This window comes from Belonocnema kinseyi, chromosome 8, assembly GCF_010883055.1.
Source record: "Belonocnema kinseyi isolate 2016_QV_RU_SX_M_011 chromosome 8, B_treatae_v1, whole genome shotgun sequence".
Taxonomy (NCBI): Eukaryota; Metazoa; Arthropoda; class Insecta; order Hymenoptera; family Cynipidae; genus Belonocnema; species Belonocnema kinseyi.
Window position 1 is genome coordinate 89,225,229 of NC_046664.1, and position 17,287 is coordinate 89,242,515.

The window sequence follows — 17,287 nt, forward strand, 5'->3', positions numbered from 1 at the left end:
GGGTAAATAATTTTTAATTTGAAAATGCATATACATAAAAAAATGAAGCTTTCAAAATGTAACAAGCAAATATTTGAAACATTCAAACTGAAAGAAGGTGAAACTGGGGGACTTTCAATGTTCGACAAAATTATAATATTTGGTCTATTATAATATTATGAAATAGTGGCATCATCTAAAGATTTTAATATGAACTCGAACCAAATGTTCACGAATTAGAACTATCTAGTACTGGTAATATCGATAATTATCGGTAAAAGAAATCTACTCTAAAAGAAAAAATATTTCGATGCGAACGAATCACTCTCCTGCTTTGTATAAGGAAGAATTGAAATAAAGTGATAATAAATTGCAAATTGAGAATTTCGCACTTCTTTTTACAAGCCGGAAATATTGACGAGCAACCGGTCTCTTGATGAGAAACTCATGATCTTTGTCGATTTAATTGTGTGAACCAAGAATATACATATACACGTAGTAGCTTCTTTATCTCAAGCTTATCTACTGTATTTATAAATTGCATCAAAGGCGACTGTATTCGTGTATAATAGTCATAAGCAAGAAAACATCTTGGCGATATTCAGTTTCGTTGTAAATTACATATGTTTTTGTTCACAATGACGTAAAGCCGATAGCACTGAGGTCAGAACTTGACTTTTATATTTGACAAACCAGTTTCAAATAATAATAATAATAACAATACCTTATCAAATAATAACTTGCAGGATAATATACAAGTCTCGGAATTCAAATCTATGCCATTAATTTTTAATTGCAGAGAAAGCTTTAAATATCGATTAAAGGAGCGCCTTGAATGATTACTTTAATATATTCTAATCATTAATACACCTTTATAGAATAAAATATTCATGGTTACTATTATTACACCATTAAGCCATTTCCCCTTCGGGGTAGGCGTGACTCACTCGGCGAGGAAAGGAGTAGTGTGTGGAAGGGATAGAGATTTTTCAGATTGATCCAGAATTCTCGTGCTATTTAAGTAAATAACACGTTCGTTCCGCAACACTGCTCCGACCCAGGTTGCTGATCAATCTCTCTTAGCAATCACCTCAAGCGAAGAATCTCACAAAGTCGTTATGTAAGGTTCCTCACTTGGGTTCGTTAGTTGCCAAGGTCTTTTGTTTCAGGCGTCATTCACTCTCCTGACACTCATTTTATTAATTATTTGCCGCCATACTTTTCTGTCCTGGCATACTTCTCTAGCTTCTTTTATGTCCATGCATTTTTTCATGCAGGCTCTCGTATTTCTGCGACTACTTATGTCTCTTCTAACTAGGGTCTCATTCACACATTCTAACCATTCTTTCCGCGGTCTACCTCTGGGAACGCTGCCATTTACTTTACCTTAATACACTTGTTTCGCTAGTCGTTCATTTGGCATTTTCTCAACATGCCCGAACCATCTTAACCGATTACTTTCCCATGTGTCTACTAGCGTCTTTTCTGCACCACATTCTTTTAGAATTATCTCGTTACTTACTTTGTCCATCAGGGGTTTCCCGCATATTATGCGCATGAATCTCATGTCAATTGCGTTAGTGTTACTCTTATCTTCTTCTTGATAAGTCCATGTCTCGCTACCGTATAGTACACTCGGTACAAATATAGAATTATGTATTGCGATTTTAGCTTTATTTGATATATTTTTACTTCTGATAATGGGACCTGCTCTACCAATAACCTTTTTACCTTCGTTTATGCGTCTATCTAATTCCTCATCTATCTTCCCGTCCCTAGTAAATAAGCTACCAAGATATACGAACTTATCAACTTGTTCAATTCTCTTACCATTTAATAAAATATTTCATATCGTTTTCTTACTCTTTCCTTCGAACACCATAGTTTTTGCTTTATTTGCGTTAATTTTGAGGCCCATGCTCTTCATGCTTGCATTAAGTTTATTCAACATTCTTTTTAAGTCTTCGATTGACTCTGCCATAACAACCTTATCATCTGCGAACGTTAACCCACGTATCCTTACTGTTTCGAGATCCACACCTTCTTCGTCGAAAAGAGTCATTCTTAAACACTTGTCCATAAATAATATAAAGAACCATGAAGACATAACGCATCCTTGTCTACCTCCTTGAATAATATCGAATCAGTCACTCTATTTCCCATTCACCCTTACACTCGCTTTGCTACCCGTATATATTGCTTTTATAACTTGCAGGAGCCATCCATAGACTCTATACTCTTTCAGGACTTCCCAAAGTTTACATTTTTGTAATTTGAATATATGAAGAACTAATAAGGTGAAAACACTAGTTGCAGTACACGTAATTATTAGTATTGTACTATTTACGTATTATTATTCTTATCAAACTAAAATTCTATCATAAATTTAAATAGTACTAATACTTCTACACGTATATACTCTATTATACCTTTTATAATTTATTACGTGGCCGATTCAAGGCTTAAAGAGCTTAAAGAGCTTAAAGGCTTAAAGAGCTTAAAGGCTTAAAGAGCATCTTAAACTAAGTTGTGTTAGTTCAACATACGCATTGCTCAAATTTTGCGACAAAATCCTAAAATTCTTTGCTTTATGAACACATTAGCATCATATTAAAAATGCGACACTATAATCACCGTAAGGACTTCAGCAACTAAATCTTTCTTACTTAAATGTTGTATCGGCTTCTCAAGTCACCCTTCAAATATATTGCAAAGTGATTCTACAATGAGAAAAATGTTTGGTTGGAACCAAAAACCAATTTGGTTGGAGCTATTTAAGCAAAACAATTTTGGTTTCCAACGAGAATTTCGTGAACTCGACAAAAATATTCTTTTGCTCGTAAGACAAGCAAATGTTTGGTTGTTCCAACCATATATTTTCTTACTGTCAATGTTAAATGGTATAGTTTCTAAACGTCATTAGTCAAAGTGTGAATTAAGTCCAAACATGGAATTTGGATCTGTATCATTGATTATATTTGTAAATTATCAATTTTATCTTAATTGGAAAGTCAAAACGACAAAGTTTCAATTACGTTCAAACATTGCATTTCGATCTGCATCATTTATTATATGTTTCTAATCTTAAATCTGTAAATGTATTGATTCGAACTTTGTCACAAATATTTTCATAACATCTCATAAGTTTTTTTAGCGTTAACAAAATTGTAAACCTCCACCTCTTCAAACATTTACATCTAACGAGCAAAAAAGTCTGAAGATTAGTATTCTAAAAAGTACTTTCATATAAATTTCTAGATTTTAAACAATTATATTTTATTTTTCCTAAATAAGTAATTAATAAATTTCAGCTGCTTTCGATTGTGAATTATTCAATTATAGATGCTTCAAACTTTGAACTGTACAATTATTAATGAATCCTTCGGAAAAAGCATTTAATCTAAAAGTATTCCTGTTGATAGTTCTCAGTATGAAATTGTATAAGTTAGAAGTTTGAACTTTTTAATTTTAAAGATTCGACATATTGATATTTTTTTTAATTCTTTGTATGATTGAAGCCATTTTTCAAAAACGGACCTAACTGCTAAAATTTCAATGTAGAGAAAAATAAAAAAGCTGCGAATTGGCATAAATTTGAATGAATAATCGCATGTATATTTTCAATTGAGACTAACATCTAGAAAAATTAGTTTTCAAAACTTCACTTGACTGTATATGGCTTTAGGACGCACCGCAAATTTTCAAACACTTCGTAAAACAATTATTGACAAAGTTCAAAAAAACAATCCTCAAAATAATTAAATAAGTCCTCGAATTAATCCTTCACTCGAAACAGTGAAAGTCATGAAATAATTCGCTGACTCTGTTCATTATTTCAAGGATTGTCTTGAACCTTGTAATAATTGTTATATTTTTTTTAATCTGCGGCCTATTAAATGTCTTAGACGGTCAATTGAAGTTCCATAACTTATTTTTGTTTGTAAACCCTCATAAATCGCATTTACTAAAAGCTTAGCTTGATTTTCAATAAAATTTTCGGGAAAGTGAGCAATATCCGTAGTCTTTATTACTGAATAATTTTACTCAATTTCTTTTTTACTTTTTTCGTAGCGACGTTTATCCACACCTTTTATTTGGTGACCTTGAATAGCAGTGGGCCCAAGTGGGGAGCTTTACATAATGACTTTGTGAGGCTCTTCAATTGGGGTGTTCGCTAGAGAGATTGTGATCAGCGGCTTGGGTCGGAGCAGTATTGCGGAACGAACGTGCTATTAAATATACAACATGCGAATACCAGATCAATCTAAAAATCTATTACGCCTCCCCACATTAATTCTTTCCTCGCTGAGTGAGTCATACTTACCCCAAAAGGGATATAACTTAATGGTATAATAATAATTATTATTTATGTTGTCACAGGCTTAAGATGGTTACTGCCCAACATGTCGAAGGCATTTTTTGGTTTAGAGTTGGATTTTTATTTGAATATTTTGCACGGGGCATTCAAGTACACGGTGGGGGGACATACAGCTTACGGTGGATTCCGAACCACCAGAACCTCAGTAAAGGTACATAGAAAAATTTCCAGCGGTACCGGCTCAGGGATCAAACCCCGGACCTCTGAGTTGAAGTCCGAGCGTCTAACCAATTGATATATTGTTATTTCTTTTATTCAAAACTGTTACTCGGGTGAACCCGGTTATACATTATGCCCATGGACTAAGTCAAGTGACTGGTGAGATTAGGATGTTATAAGTAAATCCAATACAATGTTTGAAAGCTCCTGAGATGATGTTTTTAAAGGGTGTTCTAATTCATTGTATTTTCTAATTTAATAAAACTATTGTCCTATCGCGTGGTTTAACATATTTTCAGCATCTTGCTTAGGCTTGCCCCATTTTTATCGTAAGTTATATTTTGACCTCTAATATCAGCGGAAATTTTAAGACCTACTGAATCCCCTTTCCGACAATCATTATACTTTGTAATAAAAATTTAGAATAATTAGATATTGTTATTATATTTTTATTGCAGAAATTCAGAAGTGAACATGAATATGCTCTTCTTGCCTTTTTGTAACTGTTCTGACAAATAGAATATCCAAGAAAGGACAAACGACGTGTACTTCGAAAAAACGGAAGTGAAATTTGACATTTAAAAGTTGCATCATCACCCCTTTTTACTTAATGTAGGTCCAGTATTAACCACCAATAAATCTTGCCGGAGGACAATTTTTTAATCCGGCAAAGTTTGCCGATGTGATGACTTTTATACTTTGCTGAATTAAGTCGTCAACCAACTTTCTTTGCCATTAGTAGTTTTTTAAATCGTTAGTTAACCTAGATTTAAACAGTACCATACTTTACTATTTTTACCACAGAGTATAAAAAATTAATTTTCAAATACACGTTAACTGTCATAACCAACAACACTAGAAAAAGGTTATTCGTGAAGTAAAGAAAGAGCCATAAAATATGCAACTTTTTTTGGAATGCAATTATTTAGTTATGCTTTGAATTGGTTTGGATGCTAAGAATAAAATAAATTGCTTTTTCAACATTTCAATATGACAAGGCATTGTAAAAGGGGGCGCTTATGAATGGGATGGTGGAGGGTAGTTGACACTTATTCTAAAGACCCGAGTCAAGATGGAGTGTTTTAAAAATTAGAACCTTCCCTTTTCCACTTTTCCACAATGTGTATCGTACTTAGTATTTAAATAGCTCAAACAAAATTCACGCCGGCATAGAAAGTTTACTGAAGACTAAATTTGCCGAATTAGAAAATTCATGTCGGGGAAATTTATCCTTTGACGTATATTAGCGTGTATTTGTAAATTAATATTTTTAATTAAATGCTATAAATATTAACGTATGCTACTATTTAAATGACCTTCAAAAAATATGTTGGTAAACAAAGTTCGTTTGCCGACTAAATTTGACAGATCAAAAAATTCATCGCTGGGCCAATTTGCGGGAGCAGAATATTGATCTTCGAAAAAACTTGCCGGCGATGAATTTTACAAATTAAAATTTTTTTAAAATAAATTTGTTTTAAATACGTTCTAGATTGTGTAAATCTGTACCCCTATTACATGAATACGTTGTTCTTTCAGTTCACAAAAATTTAGCCGCATTGGGCGCAATTAGGACTCGAATTAGTGACCGAATAACGTGTTCTTGCGTTTGTCAACTACGATTATGTAGAAACCTAAAGAAAAACTATAAAAATGTAAAAAAGTAAAAAAAAAAACTTTTAAGAGCTTTAAAACAGTATACAAATATGCATACGCTATTCACTGACAGGCTTGCACACATAAAATAGATTTGCGAGTCTTCAACAAACTCCTTTTTATTCGTATAATGTCAATAATCATTCAATTTCGTCGTGTTTATTATTACTCTGAACCTTCTATTCATCCATGCAAATATACAGTGAAAATATATCCCTCTCCATTTCTCAATGACAACTAGAAATTTTTCCCTAAGCAAACGTATTATTTTACTCGTAGTAGTTTGATCTAATACCTGATAAAATCATCGAGATTTTTATGTAAATATAATGAACCAGGAATAATTACGACCAATATCTACATTAGATTCTGCGCAACACTCTTTCAAGCAGCATAAAAACAACATCAAAATTGCACAGCATAAACATTTTAAAAAATTGTCTACTTGAACAAATGAACCCTATTGACAGAATATCTCTAACGAAATTCTTTACACCACGATCTGACCTGATAATACGCACCGATCCTCATCTTCGACCATATCAGTCATGTCGATCATCACCATCCTGCTAAATGGCTACACCCTTGAAGCTCGTTTGCACTCAACTATTTTTCACAGAAGATATGAATTTTAAAAATACAAATACGATGGAAATTGTGGGAAAGAAAGCTCGAGGCTGCAGAAAGGGGTGGATCACTGGAGTGAAGAACACTACACACGTTCAGACCTGGGGAAGAATACTGCAAACTGACACTCGGGTGGTTCGCGTAGAACTGAAAGGAGCGTCAATCGTCAGTCAGCAAGACGGTAGAGTTTCGTGTTTAGTCGGAGAATCAGTCCGTTCTGACGTTTGTTGGTTGACTATATGCGACTATGCTTGGTTTGTTAGTTGTTTATCACCTACACCGCGAGAAAACCACTTTGCCGGCCTCGGTGCCGCTTGCCAACACTACGCGCCGACGTGCCTCGACTCGAAGAAAACCGCGCACCGCGCCTGCTCCAATTACGAGGAGACCTCATACGACCTACCGAGGAACAACGTTCTTTCGTTATTGTTCTATGGGCGTTGCTCTTGCAACAGAAGCTTTCATGCGTCTGTTCATCTAGGTCTACCCAAATGATTTGAAAAAATCGAAGGATTGGCAAAGTCCGGAAGAAAATAAAAAAAGGAATAGTCGGTCCAAACAAGATCGTAAAATTGAATGATCTGAAGGCAGAGTTTGATTACTATGTATCTGGAAGTTCAGACTGACTATCTGCGTTTTGAAACATATATACATTGAATTTGGACTAAGAAGTATATAATTAAGGTAAATTTTACGTCATTTCTGACGTTAAATGACGTCAGTCTAAAGGCAAGCTTAACTACAATATTTAAAATGTTTGGGGTTCTATAACACTCCTACAATACAAATACAAACATAATGTCAAATTGCAAACACGGTATTAAAATAATGAAATTTCTATACCAGAAAAAGTGAATAAATGTAGTGCTACTAGGATATTCAAGTATTTTAACCTATAGGAAATGATACGGGGTTTCTAAAATAGATCTCAACTTCGCTTAGCAATTTTAATGTAACTACTGCTATTATTATTATTCAATACTTTTTACCCAAAAGTTGCTTTACCCACTGTTACCTACCCAGTGTTGACTGAATGTCCTTATATGCAAATTATTAATATCCATTTATTTATGCATTTTTAAGCAATCTGTGAATTTGAATGTTTCAGTTGAGGGACCCGTTCATTTTTCGGAACGGTAAAAATTAAGAAAGGTAAAATTTCAGAATGGGTTATAATACATAATGGTAAAACCTAGGAATAGCAAAAAGTCGGAAAGAGCAATAAGTCGGAATTCCAAAACTCTGAAAGTTATTTCTTCGGAAACCAAAGAAGCGGAATGGGTAAAAATTCAGAAGCGTTAAAATTAGGAATATGTAAATATACGGAGAGGAAAAATTCGGAAAGTAGAAAAATTCGGAATTGTTGATTAATATACCTACTAGCAGGTGTATAATTGTTTATTTATAGTAACAAACAAATGTTTATCACAGTTTATGTTGTACGTTAAAAATTGTTTTTAAATTATATAATGATAAAAAATTATTATTTTTTCGTTAAAAATTTAAAATGACGGATAACATAAATTTATTATGATATGATATTCAAATTTACTGTGATAAATATTTGTATGCCACCATAAATAAAAAATTATAGACCTGCTAATAGCAACATTTCTTTACTATTCCGAATTTTTCTACTTTCCGAATTTTTCTACTTTCCGAATTTTTCCTCTCAGTATATTTACTTATTCCTAATTGTTCACCCTCCTAATTTTAACCTTTATGAATTTTTACCCATTCCGCTTCTTTGGTTTCCGAATAAACACTATTCAGAGTTTTGGATTTCTGATTTATTCCTTAATTTATCCGAGTTTTTGGTATTCCTAAGTTTTACCATTATTAATTATAACCCATTCTGAAATTTTACATTTCTTAAATTTTATCCGTTCCGAAAAATGAACTGTTCCCCCTGTTGAGATTCTTAGCAATATTTCTCATAAGCATACATATCATTAAAGCAGCCCATTTCTATGCAAATACTTCGGAAAATTGAGGTGCATTTTTTCAGGATAATCTCGAAAACCATTTTTTCTATTTCTCTGAACTACGTAGATCTAAAGGAACACTGTTGAAAGTAAAAAAATCGATAACGATAGAAATTGATATCTCATCATGAAATTATAATTTTCATCAAACATTCCTTGTTAGTTTTAGGAATTTTAAAACTCAAGATAAAAATTCATAATTTAAGAGTAACAGCGAGAACGAAAAATTAGAAATATTACATCTTAAATTCATAAATGTACTTAAATTCGTAGATGAACTAAAATGCAGCCAAAATTTTCCTTAACTTAAAAAGAACAATAGCTCAATTTCAGAATTATATCACACGATTTCTTAAATTTAAGTTTATCTCTGAATTTGAGGTGTAACATTTTCACTATTCTTTTTTCCTTAGAAACTTAATTCTTTCTGACTAAAAAACTTAATATAAGTTTGGTATAAAATTGAACTATTTGAATGAAAATTTTTCTTTTTTGTTGCATAAAATGCAAATGGTTTTGTTAAAAATCAATCTGTTTTGGTTTAGATTCAACTTTTTTATTTAAAATTAAAATCTTTTTGGACTAAAATATCAACTATCACATTTTTGTTCACGATTCATTTGTCTTAGTTTCAGATTCAACGACTTAGTAGAAAGTTGAAATTTGCTGTTAAGACTTCATTTTATTGGTTAAAGTTGTTTTGCTTTTGTTGTGTTTATGTTTTCATTGAGCATTAATTTTATTAACTTATTATTATAATTTAATAAATATATAAAATATAATTTATTATTATAAATTTATTTATATCTTTGGCTGAAAAATTTAATAGTTTGTTGAAAATACGTTAGTTTTTTTTTTTTGTTGAAAATAAATTTGGTTCGCTAAAACTTTATTTTTATTTTAGTTGAGGTTTCGTCATTTTATTTAAAAATGTATCTCTTTGTTTGAACATTAAACTATTAAAAAATTTAAGAAATTCAAATTAGACCAAAATCCAAATTAAAAATCCAATTTAACGTTGGATTCTTGTTTTAGTTAACAGGATTTTGCATCAATTAAACAATTTTGTGATAAATTTGTTTTTTTAGTTAAAAGTTAATTTTTTCAACTGATAGTTTAACTATTCCATTTAGGTAGTAAACTCGATCTATTTCATTGAAATTTAAGTATTTGGCTGACTAAAGAACTTTTTAATTGAAAATTCAACTATCATAGAAGATCCATATATTTTATTGAAAAGTTCAACATTTTCTCTAACATTTTTTGTTAATCCTAGGAAACTTTAAATGCTCCAGAAGCAGGAGTGAGAACTGGGTAAATCTAAAGAAAAACTTGTATAACAAAAATTAATATTCGGCGCCATAAAGATTTTTAGCCTAGTATAGGAAAATTTGAATTTTTTTTCCACCCTGAAGTTTAAAATTCTCTAAAACTTTCCTTTTCATGCAGATAGTATATCAGTCATAACTAACCTTCGAATTTTATGAGAAAGTATAATAACTGCCCCTTAACAGATTTGAATCAAGTTGTGCATATTTAAAACAGATGACACATTCTGTTAAAACTCTCAAACGTATGCAGAAGACTGAATAATATACGAGCATTCATGATTCCCAATTGAATTTGTACGATGGCGATTGATAATGCTCAAATTATTCACAATTATACAAATCAACAATAAACTAGAGCATAAATGTCGAGAATTGAATTATAAAAAGTAATCAAAAGGTGCTCTAACAGGTGATGATAATGTATGAAAATGAGTCAATACATTTTCTGATATGATTGAATCATCTTAATCATTTTCAACGAGGTATTGATGTAGCGGGAGTAAGAAAACACGCAGTTGATTATGGTTTATTGTAAATAAAGTCACATTTAATTGGAAGGAAGTGATTCAATTTTATTCCTTCAAGAAGCAATTGTTAATCAACTTGGGTTACATACACGGTAAAAAAAATTGAGCTGTGACAAGGATATTATTCCTTATTTCAGCTAAACATTTAGCTGAAAACGAACGAAGGAATTAAGAAAGATCCCTGGATTATCCATATACCAGCGATATCGTATAGTCAAACCCCTGATAAGTATAGCTATAATAGGGATATTAAAAATAGGTGTCTGAAGGAATTATCGGAAGAGCGCCGGTGCATTGTGGGAGCAGCGAAATAAAATGGCGACGGTCTAATCGGAAGCAGTGACAGTTCAGATTTACTTTGCACAATTAAACGCTTTTTACCACTTAAGACGAGCGCTAATGTTAATATTAAATAGAGTTTATGATGCGGAAATAAAAATTTACAATTGTTTCGATTGTAGGAGATAACTATATTGAAATATCAAGAAACGCGATAAAAACAACAAACTTGACCTCCAAATCCATTATACGGATTTCAGGGAAATTCATTTTCTCGATACTAGACAAAAGATTGGCTTGTGCAAGTTAAAATATTTCTATAACTGAATTTTTGTCTAATCTACAGATAACAAAATTATACATAATCTGTCGAAAATAATAAACTCTCCAACTTAGCAATTTTGTCCAAATTACTGATTTACGTGAATAATTTACATAAAGTTACTGAATGTTTAACTCTTCTAATTAAACGTTTTACCTAATCTAAGTGGATACTTTCTTTGACTTTAATATATTCTCGATTCACTCGTTCGCCTCAAGAATTTTTTTTCCGTGTATGATTGCAGGTATTAGTAATATTCTTAATTTCTAATTGATTAGAAGAATTCGGGAAAGCTGCCTAAGCTACAAAATAGATTCGCAGTATTATATATAATGGGCTCTCATCTTCAAATTAATTTAAAAAGGACGTGTGGGTTACAATCTATTCCTTTACATAGGTGGACAAATAAAGAAAAAATTAACTTATTTTCTTCAAACAATGTACATTTATTCCGAAACATCCTGGTAACCACAATTTTTCTAAATGTTTACTTTTATGACTTTTTCGGATTTAGAAATAAATGGTTTGAAATCTTTTGGAAATCTTCTTTCTGGTGTAAAAGTAAAATGTAAGTCCAAAAATTTAAAAGATTTCAATTTTTTTTAAATCACGTTCATAACTAATTCTATTCTCGTTCTATTTAAACCACATATAGTAACGCATTTTCATGCGCTCATTATGAAGACAACCTCGAAAATATTCGCAAATGATATTTTTAAGCCAATTCGAAAAACAGTTTTTTAAATTGAAAAAATACTAATTATCAGTAATTTTTCGATCTTTAACGAGGTAGGTTGTGATAGAACATTTCTCTTCTCTTTTTGAGTTAAAAAAATTACAATTTTTATTTTAAAAGAAAATTATAAACATTTGAAAGTTTTTTTATCAAAAAATATATTTAACCTATTGTAATATTAGTGTTGATTATTATACTAATTTTGTATTCTTATGATTTTAATATTTTAAATTTATCAACTGTTAAATGTTAAATTATTCAACAATTAGTCAAATTCATTAAAACAATTGGAGTCTGTAAATACTTGACATGATTATATCTTCGATCGATTTACATTTCTTTCAATATAATACATCCCTCCGTACATTTTTCATTTTGGAGTTAAAAAAATAAAAAAATATAAACATTTGTTTCATAAAAACACTATTTTGTATACAAAATTGTAAAATATATTTATCTGACTACAGTCACTCATATTTGTGGAATTTTCCGAAATTGTAAATTGATTCTTTTGACCGAATTCATTACAAATCGCGCAGTCAATCTATGCTCAAGTGACACCAAATTTTATTTTAAAAAATAAAAACGCGCATTATAAAAACGTGTCCCAATTTTTGTCAAAAGTGTGATATTTTTAATCTACTTTAGTTAGTTAACTTTTTTGCTGATTCTCGTAAAATTTCTTGTCCTATATTGAAATTCGTCGGGAAATTGTAAAAAGTTCAAACGCGAAAAAATGGTGGTGGCCAAATTTTCTAAATATGTGCATGCATCCGCATAAAAAGGACAATTGTGAACGGTTCTATTTTAGGAGGTGTTCGCGTTTTTCTAAGTTAAGGTGAAAATAATTATTTGTTATTTTGAGTAGGGGCTGATACTAGGTTCTATAGTGAATTAGATGGTACAATTTTCATATCCAGATAGTATAAAGAAGTACGTATATTTCGTGTTTGAGAGGAAAAATATAACATGTGTTCTTATGGCAATCGTCAAGTTTAGATACGTTTTTTTGAAAAACGGTGTTTAAAATTCCAATTTCATAAATGCCCCAGTGACTCATTTTTTAAATTACAGGGTTTAGTTTGAGCCTAAAGCGACGAGAATTTTTCCGTTTATATTTCTCTATGAGTAACTCCATACCGGCCACTTTGTTAGGACTACATTACTGCTTGATTTGGAAATTCTTCTAACATTGTTTCAAGTCTTCGACGATAATATAGATAGGATCAATCTTTCTTAAATCAAATTTTCTTCGTATGGCGGAAGTCAGTAGTGAATCTGAAGACATTCAAAAATATTTTACAGCTAGACTGCGCACAATCTATTTTTCAATTACAAAATTGATCATAATCAATCTAAAATAATGATAACATAAATTTTAAATAATCAAAAAATATTGTTTGCAACGCATAAATCTCTCAGATATATCAGATGTAAGCTACCCCTGAATTCATTTAATATGGGTACAAAATGGATCAATATACTTAGCACGAGTGTCCACAACTATTCGCGTTTTATTTTTCAATCAATATTTTCGAATTACATTATTTAGGAAGAAAAATAACCTCATTTTTTGGTAAATCATAAAATTATATTATTATTCACGTCTCAGGCTTAAAAAACGATTGCGAACCCAATATGTCGAAGGCATTTTGCCATTTTTTTTAGAGCTAGATTTTGTTTCTTTTGATTGTCTGAAAATTGTGCCTAATTAGACATATTGGGTCCAAGCGCCTAGCCAGCTTAGCCACCGAGGAACATTATTATATTATATATTCATATTTCAACCATCAATATAATAATAATTTTAAAAGTTAATAAATGAGAGTTCGAATCCCAGATTTATAAGCGTAATTGCAGTAGACACTTTTGTGTATCAAGATTTATTTCAATGACGCAAGAAATGTTTACCAAAAGACTAAAGTAAACCTCGCTTACGAGATATTATTACAGTTTCATCAGGTATAAATTTCTGTTATTAAATGATAAAATTTGAGATTATACCTTTTTATTTTTATTGTTTCAATTACCATATTATGAACTATTTATTTATATTACAAAATATGCCTGAAAGACTTTTCTTTATTTAAAAGCATTTTTCGAGATTAGTAAATCGAAATTAAGATAGATCACGAATACTTCCTTTGTTTTAAGAAAACTCAGGGACATCCTTGAACTAAAATGCATTTCAGTCAGCAAAAAAAAACTTTAAAGATATTATGGAAATTCACAGATCATTTTACTCACGGTTGAAAAATATGAGGAATTAACGTCGAAGTTAAAGACGCATTTTCACAAACTCTCGTCGGAATATCCTTGAAATTCAGATTTCAGAAACTCGTTTCATGAAAATTTGTATTCATACTTTATTTATGAATATAATTGAACTAATATTGATCAATTTTTTCAATAAATTAATCAAATCTTGCATCTTTATGAATATAAATTTTCTTGTCAACATATAATATCCAAGCAAAGCAGCAGCTTCGAAACCGAAAAAATTTCCGTAACTTGCAAAATTCGATGGTAAGTCTTATTTCAGTGACGTAAATGGATTTCATCATAGGGATTGTTAACACGATTTTCGTTTACCAAGAGCTATTTTAATCAGCGCTGCGAGCTTCAACAAAGAAGGCTTTTTGTAAATAACCAATCATCATCCTTCTAGAACATAGCAGTTGCAGATAATTAGATTATCAAGAATTATTTCGTATACGTATCACATCTGAAAAGTTAATTAATCACCGTAGTCGATTTAGAATCTGAGCAAGTGCAAACACAATAAGCTGACTATATATTTCAGATTAGATATATTATACGTTCACTTGATTCTCTTTTTCCTCTTGAGATTTTTAGGGTGAAATTTAGTCATTTTTTTAACATTCTTTCTGTTATAAAAATATACATTTAAAGTAAAATTAATGTTTCCTTAATCAATGATATGTATAAAAGGGCTTTATTCAAAGGGTTCTAAAGGTTTGTAGGTCATTAGAGGCGCACCAATTCAAGAAGTGGATAGAATTATTGATGCAGCAGCTCTATTTAAAGCTCATGTTGAGCTATTCCTGTCTACGCTAGTTAGAGGAATATTTTTACCGTGTACTTAAGTCAATACAGATGTGCACAGAAGAGCAAGGTCATAAAGCTAATCTTATTTTATCATTCAAGAAATAAGCTTCTAGTAATTTCAGAATATCGATCCTTACAATAGCGAAATTGAAAGACAGTTAAATTAGAAATCATAGGTCACGTTTCAATTTCATTGAACAGGTAAAAGGTTAGATAAGTTGGGATTGTTCTAATTTGCAGATAAATCTTGTGTCATGTGATATTTTATAGTGCAGGTGATAAGAATCATTAAAGTGGCACATCTAACACTGGTTTATGATTTGATATTACTAATAAGTTCTCAACTTTTTAGTTTTTATTTTATTTGTGACGTCGCCGAGAAGTTTGATTCCCCAATTTCTAAGAATTCCTACAAATTCTGTGAATGTTAGGACTTCCGTACGTATGACAATTCTTCGAATTCTATCATTTGCTCAGAACATAAAGAATTAATTTACTTTTTCCCTCATTGTTCTCACAATGTAACTGTCAGTATCAAAACGAGAAGTCGCTACTAACGGAGAAATATGAAAAAGTGAGGGAAGACCCTAAAACAATTTCGTAACATTGCAGACTGATAAATCTTCAAGTGACCAACACACCATTTACTGAAGAATTGATAAGAAAACCACCACTGCGCACCCTTATGTGCCACAGATTTTACATAAAACACTGCGCTTTTGCCACATTAGTTGAAATTCTGTCTGATTAAATCGTAGTTCTTATTGAGTGGTCAAGTAATCAGAATCAGTAAGCACGAAAAATGGAATGTAGCGCTTTGACCTGGATACCATACTAGCAGGAAGAAAAGGGATGTATACTAATAATGTAAAGTTTAAAAAAATGTAAATTTTTGGCAAGGTTCCAAGTCTATCTCATGAATGGTTCTTAAATGGTGAATAGGGTGTAAATAATCGATTAGGTAAAGTAGAAAACTTGGACAATTAAAATGATTGGGATGGAGTAATGCATATTGAAAACAGATTCTGCAAAATCCAGTTGAATCAATTAATGGACTGAAGTTGAAAAATATGTATATAGGGAATCGTAACCCGTTTGTTCTTCTATGATGAAAATGTTTTAACTTAGAATTAAGTTAATCGTGAAAAACTTTATTGGAAGGATGGAATTTTATCGGTTTGTAATCCAACTTTTATTTTAAAAACTTTGGGTTGTCTGCACTTACCGAAGGATTAGCTTTATCTTACCGTTGAGGAATGGTCCAGGACGTTCCCTTTAATATTGAATCCATTTAGTTTATTGTGTAAAATGATGAGACCGTATTTGTAAGTTTTTTTTTGTCTTCCAAATTGTTTCTTCATTTATGAAAACTGATTTTCCAACTCGAGTTCCTTTTCCTTTAAGAATAATTTACGTAAGAGAAACCCGAGGTTATCTTCTATTAGTGCTGCCGAATTGTTTTGGCGAAAGACCTGCCCGATATATATTTACTCTCTTTGCATCGAAGCGTCTACTATCAGCGAGAAAACTATAGGAATCTGCCTTTGAAGCTTAACAACTCAGTCAAAAAAAAAATGCTAGCGCAACAAAAAAACAGTTATTTAAAGCTGAAAGTGTTCTACGTTAATGAGCTTGAAGACGTTTATGTAAAAAAATGTTGTGCTTAGCAGACTGAAAAATGTAAAAAAAGTAAGGATTTTCGGGTACATTTAAGAACAGTCAAGTTTAGAGCATTATTTCTTATACAAGTGGCGATGAGGAAAATTTGAAAAAATTCATGAGTATGAGGAAAACTATTGTGAACCAGTTGCAGTTGAGAAATTTAAAAAATAATTAAAATTGTTGCTTGAAAGTACAAAAATGTGCAACTATATTATCTTTAGTTCGAATTAAAGCGACTCAAACTGCAAACTGTAATGGATAGGCTCTGTATTTATTTTCAATCACCTGTAAGGCTGTGTTAGTCTTATTTTTGGTGAAAATCACGATGTTTTTAGACATTTTTTTGTTGGAAACCAAGTGACAGAAAGCATGGGGGGGGCGTATTTTTTACTGCCGACCGCTGGTCCCTTTCTTCGACCCGTGGCCAGGTGCCATCCAAGCATTCAGAACCAGGTGTCGAAGAATGGCACCAGCGGTCGGCAGTAAAACAAAAAAGCCCCCCCCCCCCGCTTTCTGTCACTTGTTTCCCAACAAAAGAAATGTCTAAAATTATCGCGATTTTCACACAAAAAAACGA

The 17,287-nt window shown here is 31.4% G+C and overlaps 1 protein-coding gene across 1 annotated transcript in view; it reads right to left on the reverse strand.

Moving 5' to 3' along the window:
* Positions 1 to 17,287, reverse strand: part of LOC117179125 (protein GDAP2 homolog) — an 83,516-nt gene that overhangs the window by 24,417 nt on the left and 41,812 nt on the right. The gene's annotated exons all lie outside the window — the stretch shown is intronic.